This window comes from Haplochromis burtoni, unplaced genomic scaffold (assembly GCF_018398535.1).
Source record: "Haplochromis burtoni strain Fernald_Lab_line unplaced genomic scaffold, NCSU_Asbu1 Contig_359, whole genome shotgun sequence".
NCBI lineage: Eukaryota > Metazoa > Chordata > Actinopteri > Cichliformes > Cichlidae > Haplochromis > Haplochromis burtoni.
The window spans coordinates 63,483-77,733 of record NW_024582720.1 but is presented as its reverse complement, the minus strand read 5'-3'; the positions used below and the strand labels follow the sequence as shown (position 1 = coordinate 77,733).

Sequence of the window (14,251 nt, the reverse complement as noted above, 5' to 3'; positions counted from 1 at the left end):
GATAGCTCAGCTAACAGCAGGAAAGCTCTGTTACCTCAGCGATGTTTCCAACAACTCAGGGTAGCAAAAGGAAGGAAAAAGAAACACCCATGAAATTTAAAAGTCTAACCAAAGGAGCAACCAAGGAAATGGAGAGAAACACAGGTGTAGCTGGCTCAAAAACCAGCCCCAAGAATGCCGTGACTGCCGAACATGACTACAACCGCAGCAAAAGTCCTGAACTGATGCCACTCCCGGACTCGGACCCCGATACTCCAGCCAGACCAGATGGTAAAAAACACAAAGGTGATATAACTCTTGCTGATGTGCAAAACAACATTGCTACTTCAATTAATGAGCGCTCAGATAATCTGGAGGCTATGATCAGCAAGAAAACTGTTAACATCGAGGCCATGAAGAAGTCTATTGACTTCATGTTCTTGGAAGTAGAATCTTTGAAGAATGTCACCAAAACCGTTAAAGCTACTTGTGAAAAAAACAGCAGCAGAATGTCTCAAGTAGAACTGAAGGTCAACAAAGTTGAAAGATACCATCGGAGATGGAATCTCAGGCTCTCAGGTGTCCCTGAGCAAAAGCAAGAAGACATCACCAGAAAAGTACTTGACATCTGCTGCACTGTTGCCGGGGAAACGAGTGCAGGATTCAAAAACAGCATTGATGTAGTTCATCGCCTGGGCCGCTACAGCGAAACTCAGAAGAAACCAAGGCTGGTTATCATTTGATTTGTGACAAGATCAGCTCGTGACCTGATCTCGAGGAAAGCTAAAAACTGCTCCTTTCTGAAAGAAAACTACACGAGGTTCACTGAAGATCTGTCCTCTGCCAATAGAGCAATTCAAGAGAAGCTTTGGCCTCTTATTGATGCTGCAAGGAAAGAAGGAAAAAGAGCTCACTTTGCCGGGGTCCGTGTGATCATTGAAGGGAAAGAGGTGCACCCAACGCTCACTTCGCCTGAGGATCAAGCTGCACATGCGTTGATGGAGGGTTCATGCCCTCCTTGAGGTATAAAGTTACAGATGTCAAAGGAGTTATTTACAATTTTGAGGTTCAGGACAAAAGTTAATACCAGTTCCATGTTAACTAAGGGAACTGTTCATTATTTTTGTGTTAAAGCCGCACTGTCTATATCACTTTGTTCTCTCAATGTCACCGGTTTAAGAGACACTGTTAAGCGAAAAGCTTTGTTTTTGTTTGCAAATCAACAGAATACTGACTTTGTTTTTTTTCAAGAATCACATTCTGTTATTAAGGATACTGCTTTTTGGAAAACACAGTGGGGCAAGGACCTATGGTTCTCACATGGATCAGAAAGATCGGTAGGAGTTATTAGTCTGAAGAACAAATTTAATGGGAACGTTATGCACTCTGAAATGGACTCAGAAGGACACTATGTGTTAATGATTGTCAACATTGATGGTACACTTCTTCTTCTTGCCAACGTGTCTGATAATGACTTCTTATTGGATGCCCTTGAAACACGCTTTTTGTTCTGGTTATCCAAATACCCGAATCTCCTGTTATTAGTTGGAGGCGATTTTAACATTGCTCCAGATCCTTCACTAGACAGATGGCTACCTAGCTCAAATAACTCTCTGTCCTGTTGTTTAAATACATTTATGCAAAAGTTTCATTTAATAGACATTTGGAGATTTAAAAACCCTAAAGCCAGACTATTTACATGGAGGAACAAATCCAACTCTTCTAAATCCCGTATTGACTTCTGGTTAATCTCTGATTGCTTAAATAGGGATAATGTTATAGCCAATATAATGCAAACTCCACTATTTTTTTAAATTAGAGAAATCTCGTTCTAAACTTGGTTCTGTTTGGAGACTTAATATTGATGGTATTATAACTGATGAACCCCGAAAAGTCTCCACCTATTGCTCCAATTTTTATAAAAATTTATACAAGTCAGAGTTTGATGAGAGTGCTGCTCTGAACTTTATGGAACAAATCCCTGATGTGCGAACAGTTAAAGAAGATCAGATGAGTTTCTGTGATAGGCTGATATCTATTAGTGAAGTGCTACCTGCTATTCGACGTCTTAAACTTAATAAATCCCCAGGAACCGATGGCTTAACCTCTGAATTTTACATTACTTTTGCAGATCAACTGGCTCCATTTCTTCTTAATATATACATTGAAAGTCTTATAAATCAGTCTCTTCCCCCCACTTTACCACAAGGTCTGTTAACCCTAATCCCAAAGCCAAAGAAAGATCCCACTTATATTGACAATTGGAGGCCAATTTGCCTCCTTAATAATGATTATAAGATCCTAGCTCAGATCTTTGCCAAAAGACTGAAAACTGTTTTGAATGATATTATTGATGAAACTCAGTCTGGCTTTATGGCTAACAGACACATATCCAACAACATTAGACTTGTTTTTGACCTAATTGATTATGCAGATTTGTGTAGGGATGATAGCTTTATCTTATTTGTAGATTTCTGCAAAGCGTTTGATACGATTGAACATGGTTTCATTTTTCAGGCTTTGGACAAATTTGGCTTTGGTCCTTATTTTCAGAATGCAATTAAAACAGTGTACAAAAATGTAAATTGCTCCATCAAACTACAAGCAGGTACATTGCCTAGGTTTAACTTGAACCGCGGTATCAGGCAAGGCTGCCCCATCTCCCCATACTTATTTCTCATCTGTGCTCAACTCCTCTCTGATTATATTAAACACAGTCCTCTGGAAGGTATAACAATTGCGGATGAAGAAATATTCATTAGTCAACTTGCTGATGATACCACTCTCTTTTTAAAAGATGCTTCACAGGTGCAGATGGCTATTAACACAATTAATGCCTTTTCTTTAGCTTCAGGACTCCACCTAAACATTGGCAAATGTGAACTGCTTGCCCTTAGAAATTGTACCAGTCTATCTATTGCTGGCATCCCAGTGAAAGAGTCTGTCACTTACCTTGGTATAGTCATTAATAAAAATCAATCCACCAGGTGCTCCCTTAATTTCACTCCAATTTTGGACAAAACACAAAAAAAGCTAAATGCTTGGCTGCAGCGGGATTTATCCATTAAAGGGAGAGTTTTACTCACGAAAGCAGAGGGTTTATCTCGTCTAACTTATGCTGCTTTGTCTCTTGATGTAAATAAAGAAACCCTGGCAGATATTGACAGACTTATTTATAATTTCATATGGAAGAATAGAATTCATTATATTAAAAGATCAGTTTTATCCAACTCATACCAACATGGTGGAGTAAACTTTCTTGACTTCTCCTCATTAAACAATGTGTTTAAAATAAACTGGATTAAACAATTTTTCAGGAACCCAACCTCAATTTGGAACTTTATTCCCAATTATATTTTCTCAAAAATTGGTGGTCTTAACTTTCTTTTGCTTTGTAATTACAATATCGATAAAATCCCTTTAAAACTATCCAACTTTCATAAACAAATGCTTCTTTCCTGGTCATTGATTTATAAACACAATTTTTCTCCACATAGATACTATATTTGGAACAATAGAGACATTTTATACAAACATAAATCTGTGTTTTTAAGTAATTGGTTTGATAATGGGATTCATCGTGTTGCACAACTTATAAATCCAGCTGGAGGTTTACTCTCTTACTCAGAATTTTTGAATACATATGGTCTTCCTGTTCCACCAAAGGAATATGCCATAGTGTTTGATGCTATCCCTGCTGGGGTCTTAATGTTGTTTAGAAATCTTGTTGTTAGTGATTTGACCCCTTTACCACTGGATCCTGCTGTTACTTATGTCGGTCAGGTGTGTTTCCCTTCTGTAAGGAGGAAAAACAACCGTGAAATACGAACTCTGTTTCAAAAAGACAGAACTTGTGTCCCAACGGCTGTCGCCTACTGGAATAACTTATACCAGGACCTGGAATGGGAGAAGATTTGGACCTTACCGTCGAAATTTCTATTAAATAACAAAGTAAAGGAAATATCTTTTAAAGTTATTCATCGTTTTTACCCAACTAGGTCTTTTCTTGTACGTTATAAAAAGGACATTGATATTAACTGTACATTTTGTAATTGTGTGAAGGAAGATATTTCTCATTTATTTTGGTCATGCTTATACACGAATCTTTTCTGGCAAGAATTTTGTGTTTTTGTTGTTTCCTTTATCCTTTCTGCCCATAATGTTGTATGGTTTTAACATATTGTTTGGTTTCATTTAAAAAGCACGAAAGAATTGGTTTTGCGTTAGAAAATTTTGACTTATGTATATGAAATTTGGAATAATATCAATAAAGTTAATCAAATAAAATTCGTTTGCCCTGTCCATGGGGTACTTACAGAAACCAAACAATATTTTCTCGTAACAAAGAGAGAACTCAGAAAGGATAAAGGAAACAACAAAAACACAAAATTCTTGCCAGAAAAGATTCGTGTATAAGCATGACCAAAATAAATGAGAAATATCTTCCTTCACACAATTACAAAATGTACAGTTAATATCAATGTCCTTTTTATAACGTACAAGAAAAGATCTGGTTGGGTAAAAACGATGAATAACTTTAAAAGATATTTCCTTTACTTTGTTATTTAATAGAAATTTCGACGGTAAGGTCCAAATCTTCTCCCATTCCAGGTCCTGGTATAAGTTATTCCAGTAGGCGACAGCCGTTGGGACACAAGTTCTGTCTTTTTGAAACAGAGTTCGTATTTCACAGGTTGTTTTTCCTCCTTACAGAGGGAAACACACCTGACCGACATAAGTAACAGCAGGATCCAGTGGTAAAGGGGTCAAATCACTAACAACAAGATTTCTAAACAACATTAAGACCCCAGCAGGTAGGGCTCACTGGAGAACAATCAACTCTAGCAATTAACGAGAACTTAGCTTTATTGCGGACGAAGTAATTGACACTAATAACAGCTATTCGAGGTCGGGAACAGCGGAAAACAGGGCTTATTACCAGTAGTATGGGGTGGAACGAGACAGTGGAATCAGCTAAAAAGGGGAAGTACACTACTGACGTAAATAAAAGGAACAAGCAGACAATAAACTGACATCCAAGGACGACATGAAAAAACATCAATCTCCAGAGATAAATCCAACACAGATATAAACACAAGTAAGAGAAACTAAGATATCATGCAAGTACCACTAACCATTGCGTCACGGACCCATGAAAGGGATCTCAACACTTGGATATTCTGTGAAAACCAATGTATCATTCATAAGAGAAACTAGCTGATACGTCAACATTATTATAAACAACTAAACACAGCTTATGTTATAAAATGTCTCTATTGTTCCAAATATAGTATCTATGTGGAGAAAAATTGTGTTTATAAATCAATGACCAGGAAAGAAGCATTTGTTTATGAAAGTTGGATAGTTTTAAAGGGATTTTATCGATATTAGTAAGTAGTACTTAAATCTCGGGGTTCCTGGAAATTCATCAAAGCACAAGCCAGTTACAGAGTCATATATATAACACACAACTATTAATACAGACAATTATAAAAGAAGGAAAATAGTAATATAATAATCAAGGAATTGAATAAGATGAGGTTTTGCACTAATTAAATATGAAGGTATTGTGGGTGAAGAGATAGCTTTGTCCCCTCTTGCCTCGTCCCTATGAATTACAAGAAATTAGCACCATTTTTGAAAATAAGGAAATCCAATGAGTTGGATCGAAAATTTTAACAGTTTTTTCACATTGTTTAATGGGGAGAAGTCAAGAAAGTTTACTCCACCATGCTTGGTATGAGTTGGATAAAACTGATCTTTTAATATAATGAATTCTATTCTTCCATATGAAATTATAAATAAGTCTGTCAATATCTGCCAGGGTTTCTTTATTTACATCAAGAGACAAAGCAGCATAAGTTAGACGAGATAAACCCTCTGCTTTCGTGAGTAAAACTCTCCCTTTAATGGATAAATCCCGCTGCAGCCAAGCATTTAGCTTTTTTGTGTTTTGTCCAAAATTGGAGTGAAATTAAGGGAGCACCTGGTGGATTGATTTTTATTAATGACATACCAAGGTAAGTGACAGACTCTTTCACTGGGATGCCAGCGATAGATAGACTGGTACAATTTCTAAGGGCAAGCAGTTCACATTTGCCAATGTTTAGGTGGAGTCCTGAAGCTAAAGAAAAGGCATTATTGTGTTAATAGCCATCTGCACCTGTGAAGCATTTTTTAAAAAGAGAGTGGTATCATCAGCAAGTTGACTAATGAATATTTCTTCATCCGCAATTGTTATACCTTTCAGAGGACTGGTTTAATGTAATCAGAGAGAGGAGTTGAGCACAGATGAGAAATAAGTATGGGGAGATGGGGCAGCCTTGCCTGATACCGCGGTTCAAGTTAAACCTAGGTGATGTACCTGCTTGTAGTTTGATGGAGCAATTCACATTTTTGTACATTGTTTTAATTGCATTCTGAAAATAAGGACCAAAGCCAAATTTGTCCAAAGCCTGAAAAATGAAACCATGTTCAATCGTATCAAACGCTTTGCAGAAATCTACAAATAACATAAAGCTATCATCCCTACACAAATCTGCATAATCAATTAGGTCAAAAACAAGTCTGATGTTGTTGGATATGTGTCTGTTAGCCATAAAGCCAGACGGAGTTTCATCAATAATATCATTCAAAACAGCTTTCAGTCTTTTGGCAAAGATCTGAGCTAGGATCTTATAATCATTATTAAGGAGCCAAATTGGCCTCCAATTGTCAATATAAGTGGGATCTTTCTTTGGCTTTGGGATTAGGGTTAACAGACCTTGTGATAAAGTGGGGGGAAGAGACTGATTTGTAAGACTTTCAATGTATACATTAAGCCAGTTGATCTGCAAAAGTAATGTAAAATTCAGAGGTTAAGCCATCGGGTCCTGGGGATTTATTAAGTTTAAGACGTCGAATAGCAGGTAGCACTTCACTAATAGATATCGGCCTATCACAGAAACTCATCTGATCTTCTTTAACTGTTCGCACATCAGGGATTTGTTCCATAAAGTTCAGAGCAGCACTCTCATCAGACTCGTATAAATTTTTATAAAAATTGGAGCAATAGGTGGAGACTTTTCGGGGATCATCAGTTATAATACCGTAAATATTATGTCTCCGAACAGAACTAAGTTTAGAACGAGATTTCTCTAATTTAAAAAAATAGGATGAGTGTTGTTCACCTTCTTCTAACCATCTTCTCCTTGATCTCACAAAGGCTCCCTCTGCTTTCAGTTTATAGATATCATTTAACTTACTCTGTTGCAAAGCTAAGTCAGTTTTATCTTCTTCAGATAGGTTCTCTGGTGGGATCTGAGTGAGAGCAGATATCCTAGTAATTACATTAATTTCTTCATTTTTCCTTTGTTTTGCTGCAGATGAGCCATAGTCTCTTAAATATTTAGCGGCTTCAAATTTAAAGAGTTCCCAGTTTTGACAGTAGAGATGACTGGTTAGGGGGCTTTATCCCAGAAACGTTTGATTAATGACAAAATATCTTCAAGCACTTTTTCATGTTTTAGAAGGGAGTTATTAAGTTTCCAGTAGCAGCTCCTACAAGTGTGGGCAGCATTAGTATTGAAAAAGACCTGAAGTGATTCCGCTTTGTGGTCCGTGAGTGGAGTTGGCATTATATTGGCTATAACATTATCCCTATTTAAGCAATCAGAGATTAACCAGAAGTCTATACGGGATTTAGAAGAGTTGGATTTGTTACTCCATGTAAATAGTCTGGCTTTAGGGTTTTTAAATCTCCAAATGTCTATTAAATGAAACTTTTGCATGAATGTATTTAAACAACAGGACGAAGAGTTATTTGAGCTAGGTGGCCATCTGTCTAGTGAAGGATGTGGAGCAATGTTAAAATCGCCTCCAACTAATAACAGGAGATTCGGGTATTTGGATAACCAGAACGAAAAGCGTGTTTCAAGGGCATCCAATAAGAAGTCATTATCAGACTTAGAATTAAAACCATACACGTTGGCAAGAAGAAGAAGAAGTGTACCATCAATGTTGACTATCATTAACACATAGTGTCCTTCCGAGTCCATTTCAGAGTGTATAACGTTCCCATTAAATTTGTTCTTCAGAGTAATAACTCCTGCCGATCTTTCTGATCCATGTGAGAACCATAGGTCCTTGCCCCACTGTGTTTTCCAAAAAGCAGTATCCTTAATAACAGAGTGTGATTCTTGAAAAAAAACAAAGTCAGTATTCTGTTGATTTGCAAACAAAAACAAAGCTTTTCGCTTAACAGTGTCTCTTAAACCGGTGACATTGAGAGAACAAAGTGATGGAAGTGGCGTTCGTTGTATCGAAGTCGGTCAGCCTGACAGCGTCTTGTGCCGAAACCACCGTGCCTAGTGTAAGGCCGGGAGTGCGCAGTCTTGTATGCCCAGTGCTGTGACATTTGCTGTAAGTTGGAAGGGGTCGTAGTAACCTGGGTCTAGACCATAGCTTAAAACAACATTACCAGTCTGGAACTGGTATTAACTTTTATCCTGAACCTCAAAATTGTAAATAACTCCTTTGACATCTGTAACTTTATACCTCAAGCAGGGCATGAAACCTCCATCAACGCAGGTGCAGCATGATCCTCAGGCGAAGTGTGCGTTGGGTGCACCTCTTTCCCTTCAATGATCACACGGACCCCGGCAAAGTGAGCTCTTTTTCCTTCTTTCCTTGCAGCATCAATAAGAGGCCAAAGCTTCTCTCGAATTGCTCTGTCGGCAGAGGACAGATCTTCAGTGAACCTCATGTAGTTTTCTTTCAGAAAGGAGCAGTTTTTAGCTTTCCTCCAGATCAGGTCACGAGCTGATCTTGTCACAAATCGAATGATAACCAGCCTTGGTTTCTTCTGAGTTTCGCTGTAGCGGCCCAGGCGATGAACTACATCAATGCTGTTTTTGAATCCTGCACTCGTTTCCCTGGCAACAGTGCAGCAGATGTCAAGTACTTTTCTGGTGATGCCTTCTTGCTTTTGCTCAGGGACACCTGAGAGCCTGAGATTCCATCTCCGATGTTATCTTTCAACTTCGTTGACCTTCAGTTCTACTTGAGACATTCTGCTGCTGTTTTTTTCACAAGTAGCTTTAACGGTTTTGGTGACATTCTTCAAAGATTGTACTTCCAAGAACATGGTGTCAATAGACTTCTTCATGGCCTCGATGTTAACAGTATTCTTGCTGATCATAGCCTCCAGATTATCTGAGCGCTTATTAATTGAAGTAGCAATGTTGTTTTGCACATCAGCAAGAGTTATATCACCTTTGTGTTTTTTACCATCTGGTCTGGCTGGAGTATCGGGGTCCGAGTCCGGGAGTGGCATCAGTTCAGGACTTTTGCTGCGGTTGTAGTCATGTTCGGCAGTCACGGCATTCTTGGGGCTGGTTTTTGAGCCAGCTACACCTGTGTTTCTCTCCATTTCCTTGGTTGCTCCTTTGGTTAGACTTTTAAATTTCATGGGTGTTTCTTTTTCCTTCCTTTTGCTACCCTGAGTTGTTGGAAACATCGCTGAGGTAACAGAGCTTTCCTGCTGTTAGCTGAGCTATCGCTTTGCAAAGAGGCTAGGGTCGCGAAAAAGTCCTTTGAAGTATGGTTCAGGAAGCCGTTACTTAGAAGTGCCGCATACGTGTACTGAATAAACAGTCAGTAGGATAACTCATTTGTGATTCAGAGAAAAAACGACGGCTGAAAGGGAAGTAAAACTGCAAAATCCTGCTTAGCCACGGAGAAGAGCATCTACCTCGGTCGCCATCTTGGCTGCTCTTGTCCGGGTGCGATGTGTTGCTTACCTGCTGTCGCTACCCGATCCGTACCGGAAACACGTGACCTCCACAGTAACCGGAAACACGTGACCTCCACACTAGCCGTAAACACGTAACTTCGGTTAAATCGACTTTGACAGCGAAAACTAAATTGCGTTTTTGTTACTATAAAAATGGTTTTAAGTGGGGTTTTTTTTAACACTCTGGGTTTGTTCAAAAAAATTCACCATCCCCTAAATTGTTCGTGGCCAAAAGTGACACTTGCTGTTTCGCTGATTTATTTATTTTTTTACAGTACATCGTGTTGTGCGTTCTGATTGCTGTAGACCATTGTCAATCAATCTAGTCCAGTGTCTCCTGTACAGGAGCGGTCCCTAATAGGCCCACGGACGGTCCCGGTCCGTGAGTCTTTTGGTACCGTTCCGCGAGAGTTGATCCTCCGGTGTGAAATGTATGGTTGTAGTTGTGTGTCTTATTTTGAAAGAACTATTTACGCGTTACCATAGCGACCAGAGAGCGTTAAGAAGCAGAGAGGAGGATGTCACTGTCATTGTTGTTGGCGCACAGCTCAAGTCACGTTTATTATTATATTTACAAAATACCACAGTTTCTTTTTTTTATTCTTTTGTTGTATTTATCCGCGACACCTTAAAGGTCGTTCCCTGAAAATATTGTCTGACATTAAAGTGGTCTGTGGTGCAAAAAGGTTGGGGACTCCTGCTGTACAGTACAGAATGCGTTTAGCTTGTCGAATTTACATAAATCTTCATCGCTAGCAGTGTAACTCTGAAGTGCTGCACTGTATGTTTGTAGTTTTCTCCCAAACAAACACAACAATGCCGACGAAACGTTTTGCACCCTCAAATGCACCTTTAGGTTTCATTCCATAATACTGGACTTATGTTTCTACGAAGGTTTGAACTCTAAGAGTGTTTAAACAAAAGAGAAAAGTGTGAAAATGTTCATGCCTGTCTGAGAAAAGTGTATAAAGCATGTAGTGAGGGGTTTTACAGTCTTAACATCTATAATAATTGTAAAAAATAAAGTTGGCTACTTCATGGATTTCACCTACCGCGGGTTATTTTTTGAACGTAACACCAGCGATAAACGAGGGGCTGCTGTATTATTAATAGTAGAGTCTGGGACATCTAATTGATTAACATCAACATTGATTATTATGCACTATTATTTTTGTTCAAGGAGAGCCAAAAATATAAAACTCTCTCTCAGCTTGTTTGTTGCCAAAAATGGCCACTTTTTGTGTATGTTCACAAAATGCTATAAAATGTATATTTCTTAAAACATTTATCTACTTTTACCGACGTGACTCTTTAAAATAGCACCAGTCCTTTTCATCAAAATCAAAATTGTATCTAAATTTTTTACTCTTTATAGCCAGTTAGGTTATATATTACCATTAACTTTTCAGATAAAACGGTGATAAAGTCCTAATGTTTTCATGAAACTTCCTTTTTTTCCCCATCTGAGCATCGGGGAAAAGGCTGTCTTGCAATTGTTGAGGTCACTAGTGTGTGCCCCATTTCTTCCAGGATCACTCTCTTTATAGGTTTTAGTGGACTCCTAGTACTGCGAAGTGGTTTCATGGTACAAAGGGATTGTATTCCAAGATCTGGGAGACTGTAGAAATGAGCAGTGATGCCCTTCCTACCATCTTTCCAGAAAAATAAGTGATCTGGAAGCTGTTAGGCTGACTTACAGCAGCAGCACTTTCTGCACCTGCATAAACTCCAGGACACATTTACTAACGGTGTTTGTTGCTGTATGTGCAGCTTTGAATTTTTTAATAATATATATTTTGTTAATATTTTGGCTATGGTGTCTTGTTATGAAATGTACAAGAGTAAAAGTGTTTTTAGCAGGTGCTTCAAAGCTAAGTTTGACTGGGAAACTCAAAGCTCAATAGTCTGTATCAACAGAAATTCACTGCAGCCTATGTAATATTTCATGCGTCATAATTTATTCTACTCTATCTTGCAAATACATATTTGTGTGGCAATGTCATGCACAACACACACAACTATTAGATCCTTAAGATCAAACCCGTGTCATTCTTTTGGTCCACTGCAGTGCAGTAGTCAAAAAAAAAGAATAAGTGAAGTGTCCACAAATGGCCAGGATAGAGCCCAGAGTGTTAATGTTTAAAATGTATAAAAATATTATTGATTACAATTCTTTACTGTTAATATCAACAATAAGCTTTTTATTTTGAAATTACAAGTTTAAAAAAAATGCTGTTACATTTACATTTAATGCTGTTACACTGTAATCCTTTATTATAAGTATGGACACAGAATAAAGTGAACAACATTTTGAAATAAGTTTAATTGGAATTTTGTACTACGCAAAAACAAAACAAAAAAACAACAACATATTAAACAAACAAACAAACAGCCAGTGCCTTCATTTGTCCATTACATGTCAAACATAGCACTGACCCTTAGCCCCTGCTCATCAGCACATGCTTTCAAAAAGAGCTCCATGTCCTCTGCAAACTGAAAAACAAAGAGGAACAAGTCCCTTGCTCCAGTGTCTTCTTCCTCTGACATGTCTCTTAAGACCCTCTGCTGGTCCCCTTGATTTAAGGACAGATATTTGGGCATTGTTACGTGTCCACGGAAAAGTGCCTTATTTTGGACAGCCCACTGCACAGCAGGACGCAGATCTTCAACAACTGCTGGCTCCTGTGTCAGGCAAATGGGGATGAAAACATAGTTATTTCTCTGTTGCAGAACAGTTTTTTAACAGTTATTCAAATTTCACTAACCATGTAATTACACTACTGTTTAAAGTGAATACTGACCTGACTGACTTCCTGGAACTTGCGCTTTTTCAGTCTGAAAATGGGCACGTGTTGTCCTTCAAGCACAGCTTTGGCTTCCTCTCTCCAGTGTGCAAATAGCTTGCCAGAGCTACGAAGAGTAAGGCCACAGTGAGGGCATGTCATTTTCATGGACTTTCCATCAGCTGCAGTTTTATTGAACACAGAGGGTAGAGCAATGAATGTTCTAACAAAGACTCAGAAAATGGTTCAGATACCGAAGACAAAACCTTGGGGGGGAGACGGGGCTCCTCGAAGAGTACTGCCGGAGGAATACGGGTCTCCTCGGAGAGTTCAGCGGGGAGCAGTCCTGATAATGGTGGCTGACTTGGCATTGAAGAATGCTGACAAGACAATAAATGCCTTGCCATATCCCCACGCCGTATGATTGTAATCTTACAGACAGGGCGGTGAAAGTGTCCTGTTGTCCTACAAGGCAGCCTGCACCGGCATATCATTTTATCTGTAAGAGAAAAAAACAAACAAACAGATGTAATTTAAATGTAGTTGTATAGAATGCAATCAATTTGTCTAACAATCAGATTGTACATGTTAACAAAAACATCCAAGCCAACCTCAATAATGAAAGCAAAATGGTATGGATCACAAAAGTTATGTCAAGAAAAGTGGTGAAAAGTAAATAAAAATATATTTTATAAAAACACTATTTTTGTTGCAGATGAATGCACTGAACTGTACAATATCAACAGCAACTTTTAAGTCAACAAAGATACTGCAGAAGTGCTTAAAAAAGTGCATATTTATAACTATAAAGTATATTTAATACAAACATACCTTTGAAAGGCAAAGCATTTTTTATATGCACACTTAGATGCTCCTCAATCTTTGCCCTGACAGTAGGGCTGAAAGTGGGGCACAGAGGGCAGTGAAAGAGTCCTCTGCAACACGTGTTGCATTCCTGCAATTCTGGCTTTAAGCCGAATTCCAGATTGATGTGTGCATCTAAAACAGAGAGAGAAACAGATAAACACCATATACACATTTAAGTTAAGGTTTTAGCAGAAATAACAATTTACAGTTGGCATGTAATAGATTTGGGAAGAAAATTCTTGAAAAAAAAACCCCACAAATATTTTACAAGACACTTTAATTTGTGAGACATGTTTCTATTGACATATAACAGTCAATTGAACAGAGGCTAACTAAAATCTGGGCAATAAAAAAGCTGTACAGAAAAGAATGACGAATAGAAGTATTGATAAATATATAAATCTGTTTGTGACGAAATTTACAGTGTTGACGCTAACCAAAGGTGTCACAAGTACACACGTTCCTTACTACAGTTTAGATACCTCTGTTTAAAAAGCACCGACTCGACTTTTTAGTCAAGTCGAAGTAAGAAGTACAGGGTCTAAAATATAATTTATGTACAAAATTTTGAAGTAATCTTGCGTCCAAAGCACGCGTGCGGGGGGCTGATTTACAAATGTACGGATTACAAAGTACAGATACGCGTGCTAAAATGTGAGAAGTAGAAGTATAAAGAAGTATACAGTAGGCACAAAAAAGTACAGCAGTAAAGTAAAGATACCAGAAAATTCTACTTAAGTACAGTATTGAAGTATTCGTTATTTTGCATCTCTGACGCCAACAATAAATCATACTCTAATGCAAAATGTGTTTTTTGCTTCTTCTCGCCCACAGAAGCCGTTAATTTTGT

At 38.2% G+C, this 14,251-nt stretch overlaps 1 long non-coding RNA gene across 1 annotated transcript; it reads right to left on the bottom strand.

Annotated features, from left to right (window-relative positions):
- Positions 1-11,924: 11,924 nt before the first annotated feature.
- LOC121815903 lies at positions 11,925-14,240 on the bottom strand. The gene is made up of 3 exons (XR_006055463.1): positions 13,366-14,240; positions 12,553-13,033; positions 11,925-12,433 (listed from the first exon to the last, which is right to left on the bottom strand). It is a non-coding gene; the product is annotated as an uncharacterized LOC121815903 (long non-coding RNA).
- Between the last annotated feature and the right edge of the window lie 11 nt (positions 14,241-14,251).